Source organism: Egretta garzetta, unplaced genomic scaffold (genome assembly GCF_000687185.1).
Source record: "Egretta garzetta isolate BGI_Z169 unplaced genomic scaffold, ASM68718v1 scaffold329, whole genome shotgun sequence".
Classification (NCBI taxonomy): domain Eukaryota; kingdom Metazoa; phylum Chordata; class Aves; order Pelecaniformes; family Ardeidae; genus Egretta; species Egretta garzetta.
The window spans coordinates 4,859,059-4,871,895 of record NW_009269999.1 but is presented as its reverse complement, the minus strand read 5'-3'; the positions used below and the strand labels follow the sequence as shown (position 1 = coordinate 4,871,895).

At 36.7% G+C, this 12,837-nt stretch overlaps 1 protein-coding gene across 1 annotated transcript in view; it reads left to right on the top strand.

Annotated features, from left to right (window-relative positions):
• Window positions 1-575: 575 nt before the first annotated feature.
• Window positions 576-12,837, top strand: part of FUT8 (fucosyltransferase 8) — a 112,123-nt gene continuing 99,861 nt past the window's right edge. Inside the window, 1 exon segment of the mRNA XM_009647563.2 lies at window positions 576-650. The gene's annotated coding sequence lies outside the window, so the exon portion shown is untranslated.

Below are 12,837 nucleotides of genomic sequence, written 5' to 3'. Positions count from 1 at the left end.
AAATGTACATGTTGTGTACAAACGTAAATAAACAAGCGGTACAAACCACCTTAATTTAATTACATCTGTTTTAAAGGTAGAGCCTATTCTTTTCCATGTGGTAACTATTTCAGTTTGAGGAGTTTACTATTTTAACTTCGGCCATCTGGTTTTAGCATCTTGATCCTATAATTTTTCTCAGTGTTTTTTTTCCTAAAGCCTGGCTATATATATCCCAAGGATGAATCCACTGTTTTTTTTTTTTTTTCCCCCTTGCTTTCTTAATTTGTTTTCACAGATGCCTTGAAGGTCTGTACTTAACCTTTGTTGGGTTTTTTTGGCAATGAAGCAGTTTCTATTTTTTTTGGACATCAGTATAAATAGAGGTTGTTCATACATGAAAATGTCTGTTTTCGTAAGAGTTTTGCTAAACATCATCTAATCACAAATCATATAAAATTTTGAGCAATATTTTTAATAAGAGTGTTTGCATGCTTCTCTTGAATGCTTCATATAATAGTCAAAGGGTGAAAACATGGATAAAGATAAAAAGGGATAAAAACTAATGATCATCTTTTCCTCTTTTACTTTCAGAGAATTAACTAGGCTTCAAAATGAAAGTGAGGAAGAAGAGTCTCCGAAACTATTAAGTTGAACAATAATTTTTGCTGGTAAGTAAGTACTTCTCTTCCTCTGTGATGTTGTCTCCACTGGGACAAAAACTAGATGTAAAGAGACTAGATGAAGGCCTCTGCTACTTAAACAGCAGCTGAAAACTGCCCTTCTGTTGATAAATCCTTGTCAGCTGGAAGAAGCAAACTTTGCAAAAGAGAGGTCCTTTGCTTTTATGTCAGATCACTGACAAAATTGGGTCAATCAGACACCTGTTTTGACTTTCTTTTCTCCTTACACTCATTTCTTTCCCTTCTTTTTGCCTCTCAAGTCTCAAAAGAGAAATTCTTTGATAGATTCATTATGTATCCTCTGTCTTAGGTACAAAGCCCTTATTCTTTGGCAGTGTTTTGTGCCCTTTCATCTGTATTGCAGATATTACATGTATTTCTTGAAGATAAGGAGTACTTCTGTAGAAGTTGGGCATAGGCCCTATTCCATGAAGTTTCTCTGAGAGTTATAAGTAACTAAGCTGTTGGGGTTGGAAACTATTGTGTGCTCTGGGATATCCTAGATCCAGTGCTAGGTATTCTCAAATGGTGATGAGTATTAAAAACTTAATACTACAGATTCGTATGTTTTTGAAGGTCTATGCAAGTACCATAATACTCATTTAAATACATAAATGTATCCTAGAAGGTAAATCTTAGAAGAATAGTAACTCTCTTCTTTTTGAGAAGTTGATTACAGAATAAAGTGAACTTCACTGAAGTGTGAATTCAGGTGTGAACTTGGAAACTAGGCATATTATGATGTTATTATTTTTTGATGCAACTGTAGAAAAGACTATTACGATCAGTATTGTTAATTATGGCAAGGATAAGAAGTTTGTGAAAGTTTCTTGAACTTTCACAATTGAACAAATTAGACTAACAGCTCAAGCAAATTTGTTGCAAATGAGATGCTTTTACTGTTCACCCCACTTCGGTAATGGTTGTCAAGCTGAAGACATCTAAAGTAGTCTTGATTATTATGATTTATTTTTACAGTCATAACTCTTGAAGTACTTTGTTAGCTTAAGAATTTAATGAAGGGTTTATAAAAAAAAAAAGTGGGATTTAAAATGATGTTCTAAGGTCAGGAGAGGACAAAGAATACGGTGGTAGCTTTCCAAGCATCCAGTTTCCAGTTAGGTTTCTTGAGAATAGGTTAGCTGTTGTAACTGCTTACTGTTGCTGAAAGGGGTTGTTTCTGTTTCCTGAACCCTGCTGTCCTCTATATCTGACTTCTGCTGAAACCGGTTAACTGATGTATCTCACAAACCCACCAAAACGGCGCTAGTTTTGTTTCTTGATTTGTGGGTTGGATCAGCTCAGATAGGCGTTCAGAAAGTGTGAAAAGTGATGCAAAGGAAGAAATGAGACCCTGCAAGGCAGGAGCAAAGGGTGTGGGAGCATAACCTGACCTGTTAGGAAGCAGCCAGCCAGTGGATCTGTCCAGCAGTTTGTGGTAACGCTGTGTTAAAGTTATTGGACTGGAAATAGACGATTTGACTTTGGAGAAGAACAGGTGTGGCTCCTGTGGGAGCTTTAGACTAGAACTGACTAGTTTCACCAGATCCCTACTAGCCCTTCCTGTTAGTAGGAGTGACCTGTCGGTACCAAATATAAACAGTGATTCAGAAGGAAAAAAAAAAATCTTAGCAGATAACTAGAAAATCTGTAAGTCTTCTCTTCGCCCCAGCCCCGGGTGAAATATCTGTGTTCCAGTCCCTGGAAATGAATGAAAAGTACATATGAAGAACTTGCATGACTTGTCCAAACTTTACTTCTTATCAGAATTGGCTGGTCCCTTGTATGTGATGTTACATAATGTCCTGGTTTCAGCTGGGATAGAGTTAATAATACAGCAATTTGTCTGTCTCTTAGTTTACAGTTTTGTAAATTAAAAATTCTTTTTGGTTTAAACATGAGCCTGGATGCATGCATATATGTTGCTTATACTGAGGTTTTGTACTTAATTTTGTACTGTGTTCATACTACCTTAATTTGTCTGTAAACTGTGGCGATGGTTGCATCTTTTGTAGAGATGCAGTCCTTCCTTTAGCAAAGACAAAGCACAGTGGTTGAGAACTACATGAAACCTCTTTTTGCCTTGTCTGTTCAATTTCTGTGGGAGGATAATTAAGAGGATTTGTGCAGGTGTATAAACTGCAGTGTCTGGAGCACTAGTTAAGCCAGCAGTTTTGTATGCATTGCTCAACTACTAGGGGAGATTGAGCAGTGGAGGAAAGCTGATTTGAGCTTAATATCTAGGTAAAATTTAGGTAGTGCTGGTAGGTTGAGGCAAGTAACTAAGTAATAGAGCAAAGGCAGTACCTTTTGCCTATTACTCGATTATGCAATCTATGGATTGTGTTGGATTCCTGCTTCCTGTGAGGTTGCATAACAAACCCCATTTGGAACTATTTTCTGCTATCAGAGCCTGGCTGGGAAAAACTCTTATTTAATCCATCTACTTCTTTAATATTTTTTTTCTTGATGCTTCTCACATGTAAAAACATTCTCATGGGAGTTTCCCTCCCCCCCTTTTTTTTTTCGCATCATATTTCACACTTGGTCTAATCCATTCTATCTATGAACTGTGGTTTTGTAGTTTATTAAAAAGGAAATATCAACTGGGCATTTATTTCATTCTAAAACATTTTCTTATGCTTTCTTGGACATATTGTAAGCTAGATTTATCTGTGATAGGCTTTTGAAGATAAACTAGTCTTTGCAAAAGGCCTTTATATTTTGAGTTTTAAGGTTTATTGTAGGAGCACCTGAAACCTTTGGTAGATGTTCTCTATTTCTGCATATCTATATAGATCAACATATGATTCCTGACGGAAAAGGAAAATATCTTTTCTGAAGGGTATGTTGCTGGTCCAGCCCAGCCCTTTTTATCAGTATCAACGCTGGACCATCCTTCTGTGTTTCTGAAGTATCTACTATCTTTCTTGCTTACTACTTTCCCCTTTGCCCAAGGATGAGCAAAGTCTGTTTCTTGTTATGACATTCGGGTTCAATTCACTGTTAGTCATTTAGCTTGGATTTTTGTTTGAAAGATAGCTTATTGCTTGGCTGGCTCTCCGAAATACATTCTTTATTAAAAGTTCATTCTATTTAAGTCAGTTCTGATGCAGCAGCACAAACATCAGTCTCTCATGTCTTTTTCCCTCTCAAGAAAAGAGGTTACTAATGTGTCCATTGACTTGCATGTTTACTGCAGTGAAAAATGATACCAGGCTGAGAGACTGCAGAAGAGTTGGAAGATTGGATTAGAATTTAACATGAACTAACAAATTAGAATGATCTGGGGAAAATGGGATACAAGCCATTAAGGGCAAGCTTAAAATACTGCTTTTATATTAAAGAAAAATAAAATAGGCAAGTGCAGAGTAAGGAGTGGCTGAGAGTTCTGAAGAAAAAGATTGAGAGTTAAGAGCTGACCTTAACTCAATGGTATCGTGCACAAAAAAAAAGTTCGGAAAATGTAACAACATACCAGGATAAATAAATGGAAGCACTGTCAAAAACCACTGTGTAAATCCATCTCCTCAGCTTAGGGTAGAAATGGAGTCAACTAGCTCATTGTGTCCAGTTTTGAGCCATGCAGTTAATACATGCAAACAAAGCAAAATTACCTTGCGAAATTGGAGAGTCCAGAAAATGATGGTACCAATGATCAGAACATTGTATCCGTAACCTGTGAGGATAGATTGAAAAAATCGAGGCTGATTTAATACAGCAAGTGCTGCTGTTCTAGATCTTCTGAAACACCGTAAAACCTAATAAGCTTACATTTTTACCAGTGGAGGTTAATGCAGTGTGGCTTGTGAAGCACTGAAGTAGACTGGAAAGAGCATCTGTCTGTCTGTCTTTGGAAGTTCATAGAAAGTAGTAAGACACATGAGTATGTGTGATCTCATCTTAGAGGTGATGGGTGGCCTAATAACCTTCTGATAACCTTATTACATTTTATGATTTAATGTCTAGTTTCTAGCTTTTTTTTTTCTTAATTGACTTACCTCTTTTGTGAGTGGAGCATGGGGAGAACAGCTTTTTGCAAAAGCTACCCAGAAGCAGCATAGAACCTCTTTCTGAATATTACAATGTTTTCTATTTTTAACATTTTTTTTAGCTTAAATATTTTCTACCAATAGACCAAGTAACTTTTGATCTTGAATGCATCTGATTTTAAGCTGAAATATTCCAAATCCAAAACATTGACTGTAAATTTGGCAGAATTAGAGATGGTAACCTGGCAGATATTATTTGGGTATAAATTAGTAATATTTTTATAGTGCCTGAAAAATTTCAAATATCATTGATAATCTATACCATTTTAAATGTCTGGGATTAGGCTGTTACACTAAACTAAAACTGAGCATTGACAAATTTTTCAAGGAGACAAGATCAGAGGAAATAGCCAGACAAGAAATCTATTTTGTCTGGAATACGTTTCCTGCTTCACAAGTTCCTGCAACTAAATAGGTGAGGAGCTATGTCACCGGATTTTTTTTTTTTGTTTTTAAATATGAAATATAGAGAGTTAGTATAGCCAATTCCAATGAAAGTATCAGAGTTATGAATTTTTATCTAATATTATAATTTTAGATAAAATGATAGACTGGGGGTGTTAGTCTTGCCCACTTTTTGTTGTTTATTAAAAGAAATTGTAGTTGCCATGGAGAGCGGAACAGGATGTGGATAAATGCCAAGGCTACATCTACAGTATAGAAATATTCTGTTGTTGTTTTGGCTTTGCTTTTTTTTTCATGATGTAATCACACTACAGTAATAATTCATTACTTCTTCATTGTGTCTGTGTTTGGCTATATTAAATGGTGGCTAATAAACACTTCAGAAATTGGCAGAACCTGCTAGCATAAGAAAATCTTCATTTAATTATTTTTGCACTTCAGTCTTGGGTTTCTTTTTGGTGGCCTCTTTTGTTTTTAAACAAATGTTGAAATAACCCAAGTCTAAAGAGAATGAGAAAAATTAGATGCCTTGTTGGTATGTAGAAAAAAAAAATAAATCAGGATGTAGGTTAATTATAGGGTGATTCACCTGAAATGGATCCTAATGATACTGTCTTTTAATCAGATTGATTTTTCTCCTAAAGATATTTGTTGTAACTCATGTTAACTGTGTTAAAATTGGTTAATGAATCAAAAAAACTGTCAGTAAACCGGGAACTTTCAAACCCTAAGGAAGGTTCTCTTAAGGCTACATGGCAGGGGGTTCTTGGTCATTGTCTTTGCTGACTCTTGGAGAGAATATCTTGCTCCTAATAAATCTCTAAAAGTTGTAATTTTAAAGATACAGTAATTTTAATGATAGAAAGAGATGACTAACTGTTAAATTGCTTGGCAAGTTGAACTTACCTGAAGAACTTGCATTTGGATAGAGCCAAATGTGTGATCCCAGGTCTAGAGACTAATATTGTAGATTGTACTTCCAGGTTGGAGAGAGTATCTTTGAATAAAACAACAGTAGGAAGAATGTAGGGGAGATGCTGTTACTGCTGTATACAATATTAATGGACCATGGTGAGTATATTGTGGCTAGGTTGGAGGTCTAGTCTTCAGAAATAATCTTAGGAGGTGGGAAGGGGTTTAGAAAAGAGCAGTAAGAATCATTCAGATTCTGGGAAAGTGTATCTCATTTTAGAGATTGAAAAAGCTTATTCTGTTGAGGTGTTACTTGAGAAGTTTCGAAGATTGGTACTTTAATCCTAGATGAAAGGGCATTTGTAAGAGCTGAAAACAGACACGTTTGGTAACTAGTTGAGCAGTTTATCTGGGAATCATCCATTCTCTCTCATTTACTGTGCTTGCATCACATGGATGGCTTTAGTAAAAGATATGCATTACCTTGGACACAATGTGTGGTTCTGATGCAAAAAATAGGAAAAAGTTTCAAAGATGATTGGATTTCAGTGATCCATTTGTGGGATGTCAGATTATGTTGGAGATAGTATTAATACTTAGTTCAACAAAAATTTCAGAAAGCATTGTGACTACTGCAATTAGCCTTCATTCCTACTATATAAAAATAGGCTTGTAAGTGGCTGAACTTACATAGGCTTTTTATTAAAAACATCCTTGTGATATGGCCATTATTTTTAAATAAATTTATTGAAATAGCAAGAATGTAGATTTGTAGCCAAGACCACTGTTCAACATCTTGGTTGTAGGAGAAACAATTACTTATAGCAGCTTTGCATGTCTTGGTTTCAAAATTCAGCTTTTGCTGGTAAAGCCGAACCTAGTATTTTAAAAAAAAATTTTGTAAATAAAAAACTCTCCTGCTAACATTGTTTCATTCTGTAGATGCCACATTCCCTGTTTTGTGAAATAATCTTTCACTGATGTTCCTCACAGTGTGATTTGTCAGCAGTTGGCTACAATTTCAGTTGCCTAGTGGTTACTGTGATTGGAATCAAGCTCTTGTCTTGAAAATTAACCAATCTGGTTTGGTTAACTTTTTTCCTGTTCCAGTCTGTGTAATGTAAACCGCACAGATCTTTTCAGCATGTGTGAATTGTAGAATCATGCTGGTTGGAAGGGATTTCCATTTAGTCCAGCTCCCTCAATAGCCACTGCAGTTAGAGCAGCTTGCTCAAGTCTGGTTTTGTATATCTTCAAGAATAGAGATTCTGTGTCATCTGAGACCTACTCCAGTGTTTGACAGTCCTCATGGGTTTGGATTTTTTTTTCTTTCTTTTATTGAGCTGGAATTTACTGTGTTCCAAATTGTGCCTGTTGCCTCTTCTGCTTTCATGGGGCAGAAAAAAAGTGCAACCCTATCTGCTGAGTACTTGCAGGAATACCTCTGTGTAATATCACAGTTATACAAGAAGAGAACCAAGAAAAGGATGAAAAGTTGGGTGACAAGGTGGCTTCTACCAGAAGAGGGAAAGGGAGTAACTAAAATGCTGGTGCTGCTGTCCATGATTTTGACTTTCTGATGCAGTTTCATGCTATCCCTGTTTGGAATGCATTAGGAACATTATAACCAGAAAGTGGATTTCTGTCAAGACTCAGAAGAGGGTACCATAGTAACATCTGTGAAAATTAATTAACTGAAAGGGAATGTATCAGAGGATACAGACTCAGAGAAAACAAGGAGACTGGATACCAACGTGAGGCCTGATGAATGGGTGAAGTGAGTTCAGGGAGGTAGCCTGTATTTATTGTTTTTATGTTCTGTGGAAGCTTGACGTTTATCTTGCCTCCCTGGCAACATCTTCTGCTTGTACCTCTGAGTACGTGATAAGAAAAAGAAACAAAAGAACTAGCTTTCAAAGCATCTTAAAACTCTAGTTGTCCATGAAAACCCCATTGAGTTAAATAAGCTATTTTGTTCTGGCAACAAGATAGAATTTCTAGTTATGTTACGGAATTGATTAATTGCAAACAAAAATATGTCACAACTAGGGCCATAAAAATAAAATACACTGGAGATCTGAAATACTCTTTGAAAGTAAGACAGTAATTAGTTGGCCAAACTAACTGATTTTTAAGCCAGATTTGGGAGGTAAACTGGAAATATGAATAGTACAAAAGGCATTTTTTGATTATTTTAAAAAATTTTTTTATTCCTTCTTGTGCTGTTTCAGAAAAGTTTTGAGCAGATGCCTTTTCCATGCCATAGAATCATTTAAGATGGAAAAACCCCATAAGATCATTGAGTCTTGCCAAGTCCACTACTAAACCGTGTCCCTAAGTGCCACATCTATCCATTTTTCAAATACCTCCAAGGATGGGGACTCAACCACTTCCCTGGGCAGCCCATTCCAGTGCTTGACAACCCTTTTGGCGAAAAATTTTTTCCTAATGTCCAATCTAAACCTCTCCTGGACACAACTCAAGGCCATTTCTTCTTGTCCTGTCACTTGTTACTTGGGAGACGAGACCAACACCCACCTTACTACACCCTCCTTTTGGGCAGTTGTAGAGAGCTATAAGGTCTCCCCTCAGCCTCCTTTTCTGCAGGCTAAACAACCCCAGTTCCCTCAGCTACTCCTCATAGGGCTTGTTCTCTTGACTCTTCACCAGCTTCATTGCTCTTCTCTGGACATGCTCCAGCACTTCAGCGTCCTTCTTGTAGTGAGTGGCCCAAAACTGAACGGAGTATTCTAAGTGCTGTCTCACTGGTGCTGAGTATAATGCTTGCCATGATTGCCTTCAGTATCATGCAGTAGCTGTAATCACCACTCTAAAATTTTGGCCATTTTTAGTGAACTGTTTCTACATTAGTATCTTCAGCTACTCAAGAGTTCACCCTGTAGCCTTTTGGTATTTGTTAACCTAAGATGAATGGTATACAATTCTCTGAGAGTGGTGACAAACCCAAATCAGTTTGGAAACAAACTGATCTAATTTGTAGAGATTCTCGTGGGAAAAATGGAACGACACTTGTGTTCTTCCCCCAATTCCCTCGTGTTTAATGTGAACAAAATAAATGTCCACTTTCTGTCAGTGGCCTTTGGTTGAGGTATCAGATACCTGAAAGACTGACTTTGATTAGGAGAAGGGAAGACATAGCTTAGGAAATTATTTTCTGAGCTTCTCTAGTGGTAAAAAGGCTACTTGGCAAGGAGAGATGGGAGGCATGATGTATTAGAGGCAGTGCAACAAAACTATTTAGTACAATGTCCACATTAGCTGGAAAAAAGGAAGGATAGCCATTGGCTTTGCAGATGGAACTGAGACCTCATTTTATTGCTCAGGGATGTTGCAGAATATTATGGAGGAATCCCAGTTCAGTTGTCACTACCTTACTCCTCCTCTCTGCCAACAGGTTGTCAACATATCCTTACCAAAGTCAGCATATTACTGGTAACATTTTTCTCACAAATACTATGTAAAATACATAGTGCAACAGTAACAGGAATATTAAATTCTGTGAAATCCATCCTTGTCTCAAGGTGTTACCAGCTCCTTTTCAGCCAATCAAATGCATATTCAAGGATCATGTTGCATCTTCTTATGCAGGAGTCGTATCACTCCTTTCTCCTCTTTAGACAACGCGTAGAATTTCACCTGTCAGGCTAAAGGTAGAATCCTTCAGGATGAATATTGGCATTGCAATTCTGCCAGTGAATATGTGCCTTTCCAGGAAAAACGCTAATGTTTTCACAAAGTCCTATTTTTAAAAGACCACTTTTTGCACCTTCCTGCCCAACCATCTTAATATTGATGGTATTCTTTTTTTAACCACAGAAAAGTACTCGTTTCCCTTCTGTGCTTAAGATTGGCTTAGGAACACAGAACTGCTATATGTCTCTTTCCTCTTGATCACATTGTAGAAATTCCTTTGTCTTAAAATGTTTTTTCTTGCACGTTTTCTTGCAGTTGCAGTGCTGTAAAGGAGGTCATGTTTTTAGTGGCTCTTTATATGTGATGATAGCTATTTACTTTATATTCCCCTTCAAGTAGATGATCTGGTGACTGACAGTAGCCTGGGATTGCAAACTTCCGGAGAGCAATCATTCCACTTTGCCCCATTGTCAAATGACTTTGATTTTATTGTCAGTGGTGTTATGTGGCAGTCGCATTTGGCATGAATGTAATCTGAAGGGTGTGAGGAGATTGCCGATTGTCCTGTAACAGTAACAGTGAATGATCTTATAACTTGGTGCTTTATTTCACAGACCCAGAAGCACCACTCAGCACTCTGCAGCTGGTCAAGGAATGCTTGCAGCAGTTGGTGATTTTTGTGCGCCATCTGTATCATGCTTTCTTCTTAATTATCTTGTCTTCATTTGATAGTTTTTGAATTAAAACAAATATGGAAAAATTATGTAAGCTATTGTTATATGTGCATAACACTCATCTGAGAAGAATTAATGTTTCTTCTGGAGGGTGGCAGAATGAAAACTGGTGTGGTGAGCCACAGGTATTTTAGAAAGGGGATGCTAAAAAGCAACGAATGGAGTTGTGGGAAGTGGATTCTGAGTTTTCATAATTCCCTGCATGCTGTGATTATCATCCCACAGAGCACTGTAAAACAATCCATTAGTCGTATCTTAGGCAGTGATAAAGAAGGCTCTGGAATGTCAACTGTATTGTGCACCTTTCTGTGGTTACAAGATTCTGTGGACAGGGACCAGAATATTACAAAAACCAGTAAAGGTATGCTGTGATGTGCCACTATTAGCAGCAGTATGACAATTGATTCTTTCTGGAATAAAACTTTTTGTAGTGTAGCAATGCTATTGGAATAGGTTCTTAAGTTATTTTGCTCAAAATATTCTATGATGTTTGTATTTCTCTGTTATTAAACCATTTCTGTTTTAAATTAACATCCAGGTTAAAGATGCTTATGCTAATTTTGTCCCACTGGTTCCATTCACACAATTTATCTAGTGGTTTTCAGTCTGCTAATGTCCATGTTTTCTTACCATTTCAGAATGTTGTTTCCTGCTTTTCCTGGGATAGTCCAGAAAACTAATTTGCATATACACAGAATCTCTGTTTTTCAATTCATAACTGTTGCTATTAACTAATAGATAATTCTTACAATGAGTTATATGAAATTATTTGTGTGATGAACTTGAATTACTAAGCTCTATTGGAGGGGAAAGTTAATCAATGCTGATACTTCTGAAGTATTGCACATTCATTCTATATCAGTGCTTCACAAGATATTTGAAATGGTACATTTCTGAAAACTGCTTCTGTTCTGAAGCGTACCCTTTAAGTCAAAAGTAATGGCATTTATGTGTACTCTAAACATACTACAAAATCACTAAATTGGAACTGTTTAACCGATACCTACGTTTTTCAGCTAGCGGCTTATATTTAGTTTTGGCTGTTCAGTACAATAGCAGTATTCCAGGGAATGTTGCTAGGATGTGACCAGTGTAAAATAATCTCTTGAGTTTGGGAGCATTTTACAGCAACATATATTGGCATGGATTATTGTTTTACTGCCTCATTAGAGCAGGGAGCATAGCACAAAGCAAGGTCAAGAAAAAGGAAAACTCCAGCTCTGTTCAGAAAACTAGTGGAATGCAGTTCATGCATTCTTCTTCAGAGAGTGTCTTAATAACATGTGCTCTCCACCCTTCACTCTGCTTTTATTTCTTCCACGTGCCTTTTTGGAGCAATGATCTTTCAGGCTTGAACTCTGCAAATCCCTCAAATTTGGCAGTACTTGAAGGTTTTCCCCATTTGCCTTATATCAAAGGATTGCTTATTGCCTGCATTTTGATTATTCCTTCACACCAACTTTTTCATAATTTAGTGTTGTTTGTAAAAATATAATCTGGAGATGAAGTTGATGGTGGAGAGCATGAGGTCTTTTCCTAGTGCATGCCAAATATAATCAGTAGGTTCTGTATGACTTCCTAAAAATATATGGATTTTCTCCAGCTCTGTATGTACTGACTCTAAACAGACTGTAAAGAAGCATCAGAAGAATTAACTTAATTGATAATTTGATACAGAAAATAATCAGAGCTTTGTTGTAATTTAGTACTTCCATACATGTATGCTTCTTCTAAGTCTCCTTTCCCTGTAGACACTAAGTCATTGCCAGCTACTTCTGTCAGTGTCTTGTATTTCAACAGACTTAATCTGTGCCATTTCTTTAGTGACGTTGAGAGCATGTTATGCACCCATATACACATAGGAAAGGTTTGGTTTTTCTTTCTTTCATTTTTAATCTATATTCTTTTTAGCAGGCATAGTATAAACAAATGCTTTTTCCTGTTTTCTTTTTTGTATACACCTACAGTATTTTTCCTGAAATGCAATTTATTCTGTTACTCTGCTTAATGCTGTAACTTCTTTTGATTTCAGTCTAATTCCTGGCCTGTTACGATGAGTAATCAAGTGTTTCTTTCATCTAGGAAGGCTGTTGTGTTTATGAATTGATTATCTTTCTTCAGCAGCTAAATTGCTCAGTGTGACTGCTTGTTCAGGGTTCTTGAAGGCAAGAAGAATTCTACCATTTTTTTCCCCCCTGTTCCTCTGGGCCAGTTTATGCAGTCAAATTCTGCAGGGGGTTTTCTATTGTGTGTGTGGTTTTTTTGTTTGGCATGTGTGTTTGTTTTTTTTTTTTTTTTAATCTTTCCCCACCGTCACTTGCTTATACAAGTTTAAGGAATGGTCTATAAAAAAAAATAATTTCCTAAGTAAGCATGGAAGACAACTTATTTTATAACAAGCTAAGAACTAGGTCATAG